This window comes from Panthera leo, chromosome B1, assembly GCF_018350215.1.
Source record: "Panthera leo isolate Ple1 chromosome B1, P.leo_Ple1_pat1.1, whole genome shotgun sequence".
NCBI lineage: Eukaryota > Metazoa > Chordata > Mammalia > Carnivora > Felidae > Panthera > Panthera leo.
Window position 1 is genome coordinate 79,927,653 of NC_056682.1, and position 13,888 is coordinate 79,941,540.

General features: G+C 36.6%; 1 long non-coding RNA gene across 1 annotated transcript in view; it reads left to right on the plus strand.

Annotated features, from left to right (window-relative positions):
• The first annotated feature begins 2,212 nt into the window (after nt 1-2,212).
• LOC122216974 overlaps nt 2,213-13,888 on the plus strand; it is a 116,416-nt gene continuing 104,740 nt past the window's right edge. Inside the window, exon 1 of the long non-coding RNA XR_006201221.1 lies at nt 2,213-2,825. This is a non-coding gene — a long non-coding RNA (uncharacterized LOC122216974). The remainder of the gene's footprint in view (nt 2,826-13,888) is intronic.

Consider the following 13,888-nt stretch of genomic DNA (forward strand, 5'->3'; position numbering starts at 1 on the left):
AAACTGGGAGAGCTGATTGACTTTTAAAACTCTTTTATATTCATTGTGAGGGTTGTTCCTTATATCAAGAAACACATCCTGCTCTCTTCCTTACAAAGCAATTATCTTATAACTCAGTTCCTCAGAATACAGGGCTTTAAATAAAAGTTCCATGACTCATAGTCTAAAAAAAATACTTTCTTAAAACCACCAACCACCCCACTCTCACCACTACCACCACCTGACCTTATAGATGCAGAAATCTCAGGGGAAAAATATATTGCTAAATCTTAGCAAAAGGGAGTATCAGCACGATTGAAATTAAAATTTTTTTATCTCCAAAACATCAGTAAATTGAGATATGCCTAGTCTTCTAATCAAATATTATCAAGCTTCTTACATTCTAGGATTTAGTTTTTTTAAAAAGCAAACTAAAAGTCTCAGAAAATTATTTTCAGATATTATTCATCATGTAATTAAAAAAGAATTATGTGAATGAAGAAAATAAATTTAGATGTAAGAAGTCACAAGGAGTTAGAGTACACATGAAATGTTTTATATTTTTAATTGCTTAAAATGATATGCTTGCTTATGCTTGAAAATAAATATTTACATTAAATTTTCACTATTTTGCTTTTATAAAAATGATAGTTTTTAAGGTGATATAACGTATTGACAGGACACAACTAATGGTAATTTGACATTGTGTGTTTGTATGTGTTTTTGCATAAAAACTAGTTTAAAAATGACAGATTTTATTTTTTTATTAAATTTTTTTAAATGTGTATTTATTTTTGAGAGAGAGAGAGAGAGACAGAGCATGAGTTGGGGAGGGGCAGAGAGAGAGGGAGACACAGAATCCAAAGCAGGCTCCAGGCTCTGAGCTGTCAGCACAGAGCCTGATGCGGGGCTCCAACTCACAGACCTCGAGATCATTACCTGAGCCAAAGTTGGACGCTCAACCGACTGAGCCACCCAGGTGCCCCCAAAATGACAGATTTATTTAATCCTAGCTACTTGCTTGGTTCGCCCAAAAATACAAAATTTGAGGCAGTTGACATTGAAAATGGTAGGTTCTATAATTTCTAGATGGATGACACATTCTTCTTTGGTCCCAACCGTAATTAGGTTCAGTGGCTATGTTACCATCTGCAGTCAGTAAAGGGACTGTTAGTAATGACATATTCTTAGCAAATTGGTTCACCAACCCCTCCCCAGCATTTGTACTATTGACCTTGACTTCAAAGAAATAGTATTAATGCCTTCCTGCCAAAATAGGCTATAAATTTGAGTGTCTTTCAATCTGTCAATACCAAAATTTTAAAGCCTCATTCATTTTCTAAAAGCTTAGCTAATGATTTCTGTAATTTGAATATACTTATTCTAATTGTATATTATAGTTGTAGGTCATTTTTATATTCATATGCTTATTGCAAAAAAAGCTGAGAAAAATGCCAAAATCTGTAACAAGATAATAATATCCCATTTAAAAGTATTTTGACATTGTAGTTGATTTAAAATGGTTCTCGGTTTTCTTATCACCTCAGTAGAATTAATTAGCAAAACTAAATAGCTAATATTTACTACATGTGATTCTGTGCCAGATACTGTTTTCAGTCTTTGCACACATTCCTCATGTTATATTCAAATGATCCCATGAAGTAGGTTCTATCACTATCTCTGATTTTACAGATGAATAAAACTATAGAAAGGTTGCCCAAGATGACACATGAGTGAGTCCTGGAACCCAGCTCATCTGACTGCAAGACGCACTGCATATTCAAATGAAAAGATCTGCCTATGAACTAGTAGTACTCTGTTCACTGGGCCAAGCCTTAAAGCACTCACAACCCAGACGTATAGAACAATTGGAAGATTTTCTGTACTATTAGTGAATTCTACTAGTGTGTAACTTATTTAAAACAAATAAAAATATTATATATATTTTAACAGCATGTGGTCAACATCATTTCATTCATTCATATAATCTGTATATTAGGTATTTTGAGCAGCCAGGAGCAGCCTCCTGACTGCCAGCTACAGCACAGAGAGCTTGGGCCTGGGTGCTGCAGCTCACAGAGTCCCTCAGAGAAGGAAAGAGAGGAGACGCCTGGGGAGGGAGGGGATGTGATTTATGGGGCTCAGTTTTGTGGAGTTTCATGGTGATTGATGAGGCAAAGATGATACTAGTCATACAGCTTTTCCTCTTTGATGACACGAATCTTGCCCTTGATCTCCAACAAAGCAGAGCAGAGCCCTGTTACTGGTTTTAACTAAAATCTGCAACTCCTGGTCACAAGCATGACCTAAAACCATTCCATGTGAGTGGCTGTGAGGCAGTAACTATGATTATTTCATTGACTCGGCAGATATTTATTGAGTACTTAGTGTGTGCCATATGTTGCTCTAGACACTGGGGATGTAATGGCAGTCAGGTACTCTTCCAGATGCTGGGAGTATAATACTGTTCAGGTACTTTTCCAGATGCTAGGGATATAATACTTCTAGATACCAGCAATATAAAGAAAGCTCTACTGAGCTGACAGTTGATGGAACTAGGTCTTGTTCATCTTGCCCTTCTCCCCACAATACACAATTAGCCTAGGGCCTGGTACACATAATAGGTACACTTGGTTATGTTCATTGAAATAAATCAAAGCAGTGAAAAGTGTCAGGGCAGAGAAGAGTCACAAAGGACAAAGGAGTATTGACCAGAGGTCAAGTGTTCAACCTGGTGAATCAGGTCACCTCACTGTTTCCAGGTTGATGAGCAGTACTGAAATGGATTTTCCTCCCATGTAGCTGCTCCTTCAAGCTTCCAGTGACTTCTCAGTCAAGTGTTTTGGGTAAGCCTCTCCACTCAGCTGCTTGGAACTATCTTCAGAACTTGATGGGTCCTCCAGTTGCTGGTGCCTGGCTCTGAAAAGCTGGAGAGGTCTGTGGTAAAATAGAGAAGGATTTATATTTAGAGTGCCTGGAAAAGAGAGAGCCAGGGAAATAGAAATGAGCGTAGCAATTGCAGAAAGTGGTAGAATATACTGGTACATGAGGAAAGTCCCCTTTGCTGTAGTCAGGTGGCTATGCTGTGTCCCAGGGAATGTGGGCAGAAATAAGATTCCAGAATTTATAGGTAGAGGTATATGAATGGTTTGGGCTGGGCGGGTCCAGTTTCCACATAAACTGCTTCATGTTGCTATTTGCCTATTAAATGTAAACCACTCTGTCCCTTAAAATGCATCACACTCACAAGTGTTTCTGCTACAGAGTCAGTTCCAAGGTAGATCATTGTGCCCTAATGGATACCTCTGGCTGCCCACAACTCCTGGCCCTTTCCCTAGTGTGAGGGGATGGTGGCTACTTCCTTACACATCATGCTCTTTCAAAAGCAAACCATTTGTGTAGGCTGGAGTCACTATTCCTGCCTGCGCAATTGTGCGGGTTGGAGTCACTTAGATAATTCATCAATTGCATTTTATAGCATGGAGAGATCATATAAAATTGCCTTGCCTGAAACCACAAAAATGAGAATTGTGGCTTTGTTTTGTTTTGTTTTGCCTGGGGAAATGTAAGGATTGCATTCCTTCACAGCAAAAGGCTATTTTTGGTCAAGAGATTTAAAAAAATATTTTTGAAGTATAATAACATTTTATAGTATATATAGTATGTATATGGTATAGTATATTGTATAGTATAGTACATTATATTAGTTTCAGGTAATCAATGTAATGATTAAATATTTGTGTAGACTGTGAAGTGATCACAATGTAAGTCTAGTTAACATTTGCCATCATAAAAAGTAACAAAAGTTTTTTGTTTTTTTTTTTCTTGTGATGAGAACTTTTAAGATTTACTTTCTTGGCAGCTTTCAAATATGCACTACAATATTATTGACTATGATCATCATGATTTATATTACATCCTCATGACTTATTTATTTTATAACTGGAATTTTGTACTTCTTCACCACCTTCACCCGTTTTGCCACCCTCCATTCCTTCTCCCCTCTGGCAACCATCATTTTATTCTCTGTATCTATGAGTTTTATTTTGTTTGTTTTGTTTTTTAGATCCCACATATGTGGATGAGATCATATGATAGTTGTCTTTCTCTGACTTATTTCATTTAGCCTAATACCCTCAAGTTCCATCCATGTTGCGACAAATGGCAAGATTTCATTCTTTTTAAGGCTAAGTAGTCCATATATAATATATGTTATCCATTGTATATATTATAAAAATATCTTTGTAGGTATATATATATATATATTTGTATATATATATATATATATACAAACATTACATCTTCTTTATCCATTCATCTATCATATGTGTGTACATCATAATTATATATACATCCATATGTGTAAACATCATAATTATATATACTATAAATATATATAGTTATGAATATGTGTGTATATATACACACACACACATATATATACATATATATACATATATGTATATCTTGGCTATTGTAAGATATGCTGCGGTGAACATGGGGTTGCATATATCTTTTCAAGTTAGTGTTTTCATTTTCTTCAGATAAATACCTAGAGTTGGAATTGTTAGATCATATGATGTTTCTACTTTTAATTTTTTGAGGAACCTCTATACTGTTTTCCATAAAGGCTGCACCAATTTACATTTCCATCAGTAGTGCACAGGATTCCTTTTCTTCATGTTCTCACCAACACTTGTTATCTCTTGTCTTTTTGATAATAGCCATTCTGATAGATGTGAGATGATATCTCATTATGATTTTGATTTGCATTTCCCTGATGATGAGTGATGTTGAGCATCTTTTTATGTGTGTTCTGGACATCTGTATATTTTCTTTGGAAAAATATATTCATGTTCTTTGCCCATGTTTTAACTGGATTGATCTTGGGGTGGGGGGGGTCAAGGATAATGAAATGAGGACCATGTCTGCTGAGCAAAAGAGTATAGCACCCAGTATTGTGGCCTTTTCCCTTCTCAGCATGTGATGTGCTGCTGTGGCCTCTGTTCTTCCTGCCTGAATGGTCAACTTCTGGAATGGCTGGAGAATCTAGGGCCACAAAGATCACGTCCAAGACCTGGAGCTGTGGCAAAGATGGTTCTTGCTTCGAAAATATGGATCACAGCAAATTCTCCAGCTATGAGCTTCTTGCCTGTTTTGATCTTAGTGCTTTACTCTATAATTATTATTTCAGAAATGTTGACTCTGTGAGCACACCAAGAATGACAGAAAGTTCAGGCCCATTTTTCTTGACAAGCAACAAATCTCTGTGAGGATATTTAAATTTTGGTTGTTATTCTCTCCTCTGAATAGTAGGAGACTCCTCATTCCAGGTCACGCATGACCCAGCTGGTTAAGTTAAATGATTTCTAAAGAGCCTGTGCCACTGGAAAGCCCCTCAATCACGTTGAGCAAATGAACTTTCCTAGCTGGTGACACACAGTGGTATGTGAACAGATTAAATAAGCTGCATCCACAATTCAGCATTAAGGTGGTCTTACTAACCTATAGGAATAGAAGAGTGTGATTTTTAAAAACTCAGATGTGTATAGGCTGGGTCTGGGCAGAATTAAGAAAGCAGTAACGTTTACCTTTTCTCTTTTGTGTGTTTTTCACTTGCTTTACCTAACTAAAATTTAAGGGTATATGTGCATATGTGGATGAATGTATGTATGAGTCTGTGTTTGCAAGTGGGTCCCCGACTTCCAAAAATGGGAATAATTCAGCTTTTACCTTCACTATACCATTGGTTGAGCATTTTGAAGTCCTTAGTTAATAAGATGCCATGGGCAGTTTAATTTTGTGTAATAAATGTGTCTGTGTCTTTAGACATAGGTGTATCTTAGGTCATATCTTTTTAAGAATCCTCAATTCTGATATGTCATGGTTTATTTTAGTCTTCATTCAAAATTTCTACCGTAAATGGCAGTCAACACCACTTCCAGCCCTTTTTAAAAATAAAATATCTCAAGGGTGCCTAGATGGCTCAGTTAAGCGTCTGACTCTTGATTTTGACTCAGGTCATGATCTTGTGGTTAGTGGGTTTGAACTGACAGCGTGGAGCCTGCTTGGGATCCTCTGTTTCCCTTTCTCTCCCCAAGTAATGGGTAAGGGGAAATATTAACCAGAGTGCAAGGATAAAGAAGAAATAACTCTGTTTATGTTGAACTCTCAGGAAGATCCATTGACTGATCTGGTGGTGACCATTATAACTAACAATCATGGAGGAGTGCCTGGGTGGCTCAGTTGGTTAAGCCTCTGAGTCTTGATTTTGGCTCAAGTCATTATCTCATAGTTTGTAGGATCAAGCTCTGCAGCTGGTTCTGCACTGACAGCACAAAGTCTTCTTTGGATCCTCTCTCTCCCTCTCTTTCTGCCCCTTGCCCACTCATGCTCCCTCACTCTCTCTGTCTCTCTCAAAATAAATAAACTTAAAAAAAGATAATTAAAAAAACAACTCACAATCATGGAGAAGAAGGAAATTCAGTCAAGAAAGCACAGTGCTTTCTTAAACTATAAGTAAACTTTAAATCTAGACAAATTATGATTAATTTTAATTTTTTTAATGTTTTTATTTATTTTTGAAACAGAGAGAGACAGAGCATGAGCAGGGGAGGGGCAGAGAGAGAGGGAGACACAGAATCCAAAGCAGGATCCAGGCTCTGAGCTGTCAGCGCAGAGCCTGATGCAGGGCTTGACCTCACGGACTGTGAGATCATGACCTGAGCTAAAGTCGGACGCTTAACCGACTGAGCCACCCAGGCGCCCTGACAAATTATGATTAATTTTAAAATGTTGATAAAACTCATAGGCAAACTATAAGCAAATTATTCAAAAATTTCTCTATAATACCTGTATATATCTACCTACCTATTTGTTTCTCTGTGATGACTATGATATAAATTGGCAGTCCTCAAAGTTTATTCCATCTGCAAGATGCTCAGGGCAAAATAGTTCCATAGTAATTAAGTTTGGGAATTGCTGCTTGCTTACTATATTTCTCTGCCATTGAAATATTCAAAAAATGGGGCACCTGGGTGGCTCAGTTGGTTAGGCATCTGACTCTTAATTTCAGCTCATGTCATGATCTTACAGTTAGTGGGTTCGAGCTGCGTCAGGCTCTAAGCTGACAGTATGGAGCCTACTTTGGACTCTCTCTCTCTGCCCCTCTCCTGCTCATGCTCTCTCTCTTTTAAAATAAATCAGTAAACCTAAAAAAAAAGGTTCAAAAGTCTCTCTTAGATAAAGAATTCTAAGAAGTTCTGCAGTAAGCAAAGCTATTAAACTTTATTCTGTCCAGTGTTCCCCAAACTTACTTGACTCCAACCACTCCTTTTTAAATAATACATGCTTTGCATTCTTCTTTGTGACAAATGCAAGAAAACAGACAAATCAGTTTATAATGGGGAGCTAAATTTTACCAAATTGACACACAAAAAGAAATTTTAAACATACATTTTAAAAAGAAGTTCTGACAGGTAAACATTTATGGAATAGAAATTTTAAGTTATTAATTTCCTGTATGTTTTTTATTATGTATTTTTGTGGTTAATCTGCAGGAATCTTTAACGAGTTTATATTTTTTTTACTGTGTATTAAAATAACAAATTGCTGGGGAGCCTGGGTGGCTCAGTTGAGTGTCTGACTTTGGCTCAGGTCATGATCTCACAGTTTGTGGGTTCAAGCCCTGCATTGGGCTCTGTGCTGACAACTCAGAGTCTGGAGCCTGCTTCAGATTCTATGTCTCCCTCTCTCTCTGCCCCTCTCCCACTAGCATTCTGTCTCTCTCTGTCTCTCAAAAAATGAATAAACATTTAAAAATGAATAAATAAAAATAATAAATTGCTTTGCAGCATATAACACTAGGGACAATATCCTTGCTATAAATAACAGAAAAAGATATTCTTCCTGTCCCCCCCTCTCTCCAGCCAAAGAAAACTTCAGAACATTTGTGAGGAATGTATATAAAAAAATTAAGTAATGGTAAAGCATATTTTTGGTGTATATAAGAAAATTCCAATGTAATTAATTAGGGTTAGCAAGGAATGTAAGAGTGGTTTATTTATTATATTAACATAATTCTTGGAAAAGGTTAATGATGATAAACCAGATGATGATTGAAATAGATTTTGAAAATCCATGATAAAATGAAATTTGTTTCTGTATAAAACTATAGGTGATATAGGACTTGAATAATAATTAGTTTTTATAAGATAGTCCCCATATAAAATCAATTGCCAACATTTTATTTAATTGTTAAAAACTATAGTCATTTCCTTTTTTTCACCAAAAAATGGGATAAGGATGTCTATAATTATTACCAACAGCTACAGTTCAGAGCAATACGAGATCCAAGGCAGAAGCAAGAGGTCTGTCAATAAAAAAGATAAGAAAGCACAAAATTATTATTATTTTTAGATAATATAAATTAATGTAGAAAATCAAAGAAAATCATTCAAAAAAAGTCCAATAGTTCAGATGATTGGTTGCTGTAGAATAAATGTAGGGAAAAAAATCAATAGTTTTTTTCTAAATCCATAAATACTCTATTAGCTGAGAGTAAAGATCTCACTAAAATATCAACAACAAAAAGTAGGATGAATCATGTATGAAGAAAACTCTAAACATTTAATGAGTATTTTTCCTCCCATAAATGATTACTTGAACAAATGAAGACACGATCTGTTCTTAAAGAGTAGACTCAAGTATTCAAATAAGTATATCAGTTCTTCTTTGTTAAAGTATTAATGAATTCTAATTAAAAATCAAAGGGATGTTTTAATTTGGAAAATTTCTAACATTAATTTAGAAAACTAAACAAGTGAGGAAGAGCTAAATATTCAAAAATATTTTGAAGAAAAAATGTCTGAAAGAATTTTACTGTATGAGTTATTAAAACTTGATTTGAATCCTTGATAATTAAATTCTATGATCTCAGAGGAGAATAGACAAGCAGACAAAAAGTAGATAAAAGATAGAAATAACAGATAGGAAAAAAAGAGAATCACAACAGGAGGAGCCAAGATGGCGGAACAGCATGGAAGCTTTTTGTGTGTCTCACGTCCATGAAATACAACCAGACCAACACTAAAGCATCCTACACACCTAGAAAACTGATTGGAAGATTAACACAACAATCTGCACAACCTGAACCACAGAATTTAGCAGGTAGACGACACGAAGAGCTGAACTTGGGGAGCAAGAACCCCCGAAAGGTAGGGAACCCCTTTCGCGGGCAAAGAGAGGACGCAGACTGGGGAGTGGGGGAGCATACGGGAAAAGCACCCCTCCCCAAAAGCAGCTGAGAGAAAGTGGAAAATTGGAAACAGCCACAGGGACTAAACTAAAAAGGGAGAAATGAGAAAGGAGAAAGGAGAGGGTTTAAATTCCATTAATACTGTAAACAAGGGGAGCACAAACGCTGCAACTCCGCAGCTCGATACCTAGTGATGCTCTAGTGGGAAAGGTGAATCCCCAGGAACAGAGTGGGGTCCAGGAGGTTCTCAGACCACAAGGGAAATAGCCGTTCCACTGCTGGAAGGACATTTGATAGAGACTGTTAAAGCCACCTGGTCCCAGCAGACCCCAGAAGGCAGCCACATTCGCTGGTGCTGGGGCAAGGTCATTGAGGGTGAAGCCTGGTGCCAGATGTGTGTTGCAATTTTCCGTAATCCCTGAAATGCTGATGCTACACTGTCTTGTGACCTTTTTTGGGGGCAGGCTGGCACCTGCCTGCAGTCTCGGGGCACCGGCAACAGCAGGGTACAGCAGGCATTCCTGGGTGCAGCCCACATTCAGCCATTGCTCGCTGAGACCCTCCCACAGAGGGGCAGAGCAGGTCAAAGCTGCAGTCCTTCGAAGTAAGAGGCCGGGGAAAATAGCCGCATCTGAGACAAAACTGCCTGGGGCCTGATCACAGAGAGCGGAAAAGCGGGGAGTGGACAAGAGCTGAAGACAGAGGACCAGTGTGCGATTGCTGATCTGAGAGAACAAACTAGGTGGCTGGGTGGCACCATTTTCACCGCTCCCGTGCATGCGCATACGCACCTACAAGCACCGCAACAATCCACCCCAGTAGGCTAGCAGCACCATCTAGTGGAGAGCGGGGCTGTTACACCAAGCCCCACCTGACTGGGCCAACTTTGCTCTTCAAGAACACAAACCTCACCGCCAGCTTAATTTATGGACTATAAAGAGCTACATGCACTGACCTCTAGGGGAAAATGAAGCAATTTCAGTCCTACTTCAATCTCTTAGCAGGTTCATCTGTTCAATTTTTTTTCTTTTTCCTTTTTCTCCTTTACAATTCTTTTTTCTTGAATAAAGAAAGAGAAAAAATTCATTTTTATTTTCAATTTTTATTTAAAATATCTGTCTTTAATTGTTGTTACTATATTTTTTACTTTTGTGTAGATTTTTTCAAATTCTACTTTACTTCCATCATTTTATTTTAGTCTACTTCAGTGTACTCACTTTTTCAAATTTTCAAATAATTTCCTTTTTTTCTTTCTTTTTTTCTCTTTTTCATTTCTTTTCTTGAATGCAGAAAGAGAAAAACTTCATTTTTAGTTTCAATCTCTTTTAAAATATTTTTATTTAATTTTTATTACTATATTTTCTGCTTTTATGTAAATTTTTTCAAGTTCTGTCTTACTCTCATCATTTTATTTTAGTCTACTTCAGTGTACTCACCTTTTCAAATTTTCAAATGCTTTTTTTCTTTTCTTTTTTCTTTTTTATATTTTTTCTCTTTTTAGTTTCTTTTTTCTTAAATACAGAAAATGAAAAAATTCATATTTATTTTTAATTTTTATTAAAATATTTTTCTTTAATTTTTTTCCTACTATATTCTTTACTTTTCTGTATATTTTTTCAAATTCTATTTTATCCCCATCATCTCCTTTTAGTCTACTTCAGTGTATTCATTTTGTCCAATTCTCAAACAATTTTCTTTTTTTTTTTCTTTAATCTCTCAAACCACTTTCAACACCCAGACCAAAACACACCTAGGATCTAGCATCATCTATTCGATTTGTGTGTGTCTGTGTGTTCTTAATTTTTAATTTTAATATTTTTTTAATTTTAATTTTTTTTAATTTCAATTTTTCTACCTCACTAATTCCTTTTCTCTCTTCAAAATGACAAAACGAAGGAATTCACCCCAAAAGAAAGAGAACGAAGAAACGACAGGGATTTAACCAACACAGATACAAGCAAGAAGTCTGAACCAAAAGTTAGAATTGCGATAATAAGAATACTAGCTGGAGTCAAAAATAGATTAGAATCCCTTTCTGCAGAGGTAAAAGAAGTAAAAAATAGCCAGAATAAAATTAAAAATGCTATAACTGAGCTACAATCACAGGTGAATGCAGTGGCGGCAAGAATGGACGAGGCAGAACAGAGAATCAGCAATATAGAGGACAGACTTATAGAGAATAACGAAGCAGAAAAAAAAGGGAGATTAAGGCAAAAGGGCACGATTTAAGAATTAGAGAAATCAGTGACTCATTAAAAAGGAACAACATCAGAATCATAGGGGTCCCAGAGAAGGAAAAGAGAGAAATAGGGGTAGAAGGGTTATGTGAACAAATCATAGCGGAAAACTTTCCCAACCTGGAGAAAGACAAAGACCTCAAAATCCAGGAAGCACAGAGGACTACCATTAGATTCAACAAAAACCAACCATCAACAAGTCAAATTCACAAAATACTCAGGCAAGGAGAGAATCATGAAAGCAGCAAGGGGAAAAAAGTCCCTAACCTACAAGGGAAGACAGAACAGGTTTGCAGCAGACCTATCCACAGAAACTTGGCTGGCCAGAAAGGAGTGGCAGGATATATTCAGTGTGCTGAATCAGAAAAATATGCAGCCAAGAATTCTTTACCCAGCAAGGTTGTCATTCAAAATAGAAGGAGAGATAAAAAATTTCCCAGACAAAAATTAAAGGAGTTTGTGACCACTAAACCAGCCCTGCAAGAAAGTTTAAGGGGGACTCTCTGAGGGGAGAAAAGATGAAAAAAAAAAAAAAAATATATATATATATATATATACACCAAAAGCAACAAAAGGTTAGAAAGGACCAGAGAACACCACCAGAAACTTCAACTCTACAAGCATCATAATGGCAATAAATTCATGTCTCTCAGTACTCACTCTAAGAACATCAATGGACTCAATGCTCCAATGAAAAGACATAGGGTAACAGAATGGATAAGAAAACAAGATCCATCTATATGCTGTTTACAAGAGACCCACTTCAGACCTAAAGAAACCTACAGATTGAATATAAGGGGATGGAGAACCATTTATCATGCTAATGGTCAACAAAAGAAAGCTGGAGTAGCCATACTTACATCAGACAATCTAGACTTTAAAGACTGTATCAAGAGATGCAGAAGGGAATTATATCATAATCAAGGGGTCTATAGACCAAGAAGATCTAACAGTTGTAAACATTTATGTGCCAAATGTGGAGCTGCCAAATATATAAATCACAAACATAAAGAAACTCATTGATAGTAATACCATAATAGTAGGAGACTTCAACACCCCACTCACAGCAATGGACGGATCATCTAATCAAAAAACCAACAATGGCTTTGAATGACACATTGGACCAGATGGACTTAACAGATATATTCAGAACATTTCATCCTAAAGCAGCAGTATATACATTCTTCTCCAGTGCACATGGAACGTTCTCCAGAATAGACCATATACTGGGACACAAATCAGCCCTAAGTAAGTACAAAAAGATCGAGATCATACCATGCAGATTTTCAGACCACGATGCTATGAAACTCGAAATCAACCACAAGAAAAAATTTGGAAAGGTAACAAATACTTGGAGACTGAAGAACATCCTACTAAAGAATGAATGGGCTAACCAAGCAGTTAAAGAGGAAATTAAAAAGTATATGGAAGTCAATGAAAATGACAGCACCACAACCCAAAACCTCTGGGAAGCCACAAAGGTCGTCATAAGAGGAAAGTATATAGCAATCCGGGCCTTCCTAAAGAAGGATGAATGATCTCAGATACACAACCTAACCCTACGCCTTAAGGAGCTGGAAAATGAATAGCAAATAAAACCCAAAACCAGCAGAAGACAGGAAATAATAAAGATTAGAGCAGAAATTAATGCTATTGAAACCAAAAAAATAGAACAGATCAATGAAACCAGAAGCTTGTTCTTTGAAAGAATTAACAAAATTGATAAACCACTAGCCAGTTTGATCAAGAAGAAAAAGGAAAGGACCCAAATAAGTAAAATCAAGAATGAAAGCGGAGAGATCACAACCAACACAACATAAATAAAAACAATAATAAGAGAGTATTATGAGCAATTATATGCCAATAAAATGGGCAATCTGGAAGAAATGGACAAATTCCTAGAAACATATACACTACCAAAACTGAAACAGGAAGAAATAGAAAATGTGAACAGACCCATAACCAGTGAGGAAATCGAATTAGTAATCAAAAGCTGCCAAAAAAACAAGAGTCCAGGACCAGATGGCTTTCCAGGGGAATTCTACCAAACATTTAAGGAAGAGTTAACACCAATTTCTTGAAACTGTTCCAAAAAATAGAAATGGAAGGAAAACTTCCAGACTCTTTCTATGAAGTCGGCATTACCTTGATTCCAAAACCAGACAGAGACCCCACTAAAAAGGAGAACCATAGACCAATTTCCCTGATGAACATAGATGCAAAAATACTCAACAAGATATTAGACAACCGGATCCAACTATACATTAAAAAAAATTATTCACCACAACCAAGTAGGATTTATACCTGGGATGCAGGGCTGGTTCAATATCTACAAAACAATTAACGTGATTCATCACATCAATAAAAGAAAGGACAAGAACCATATGATCCTCTCAGTAGATGCAGAGAGAGCATT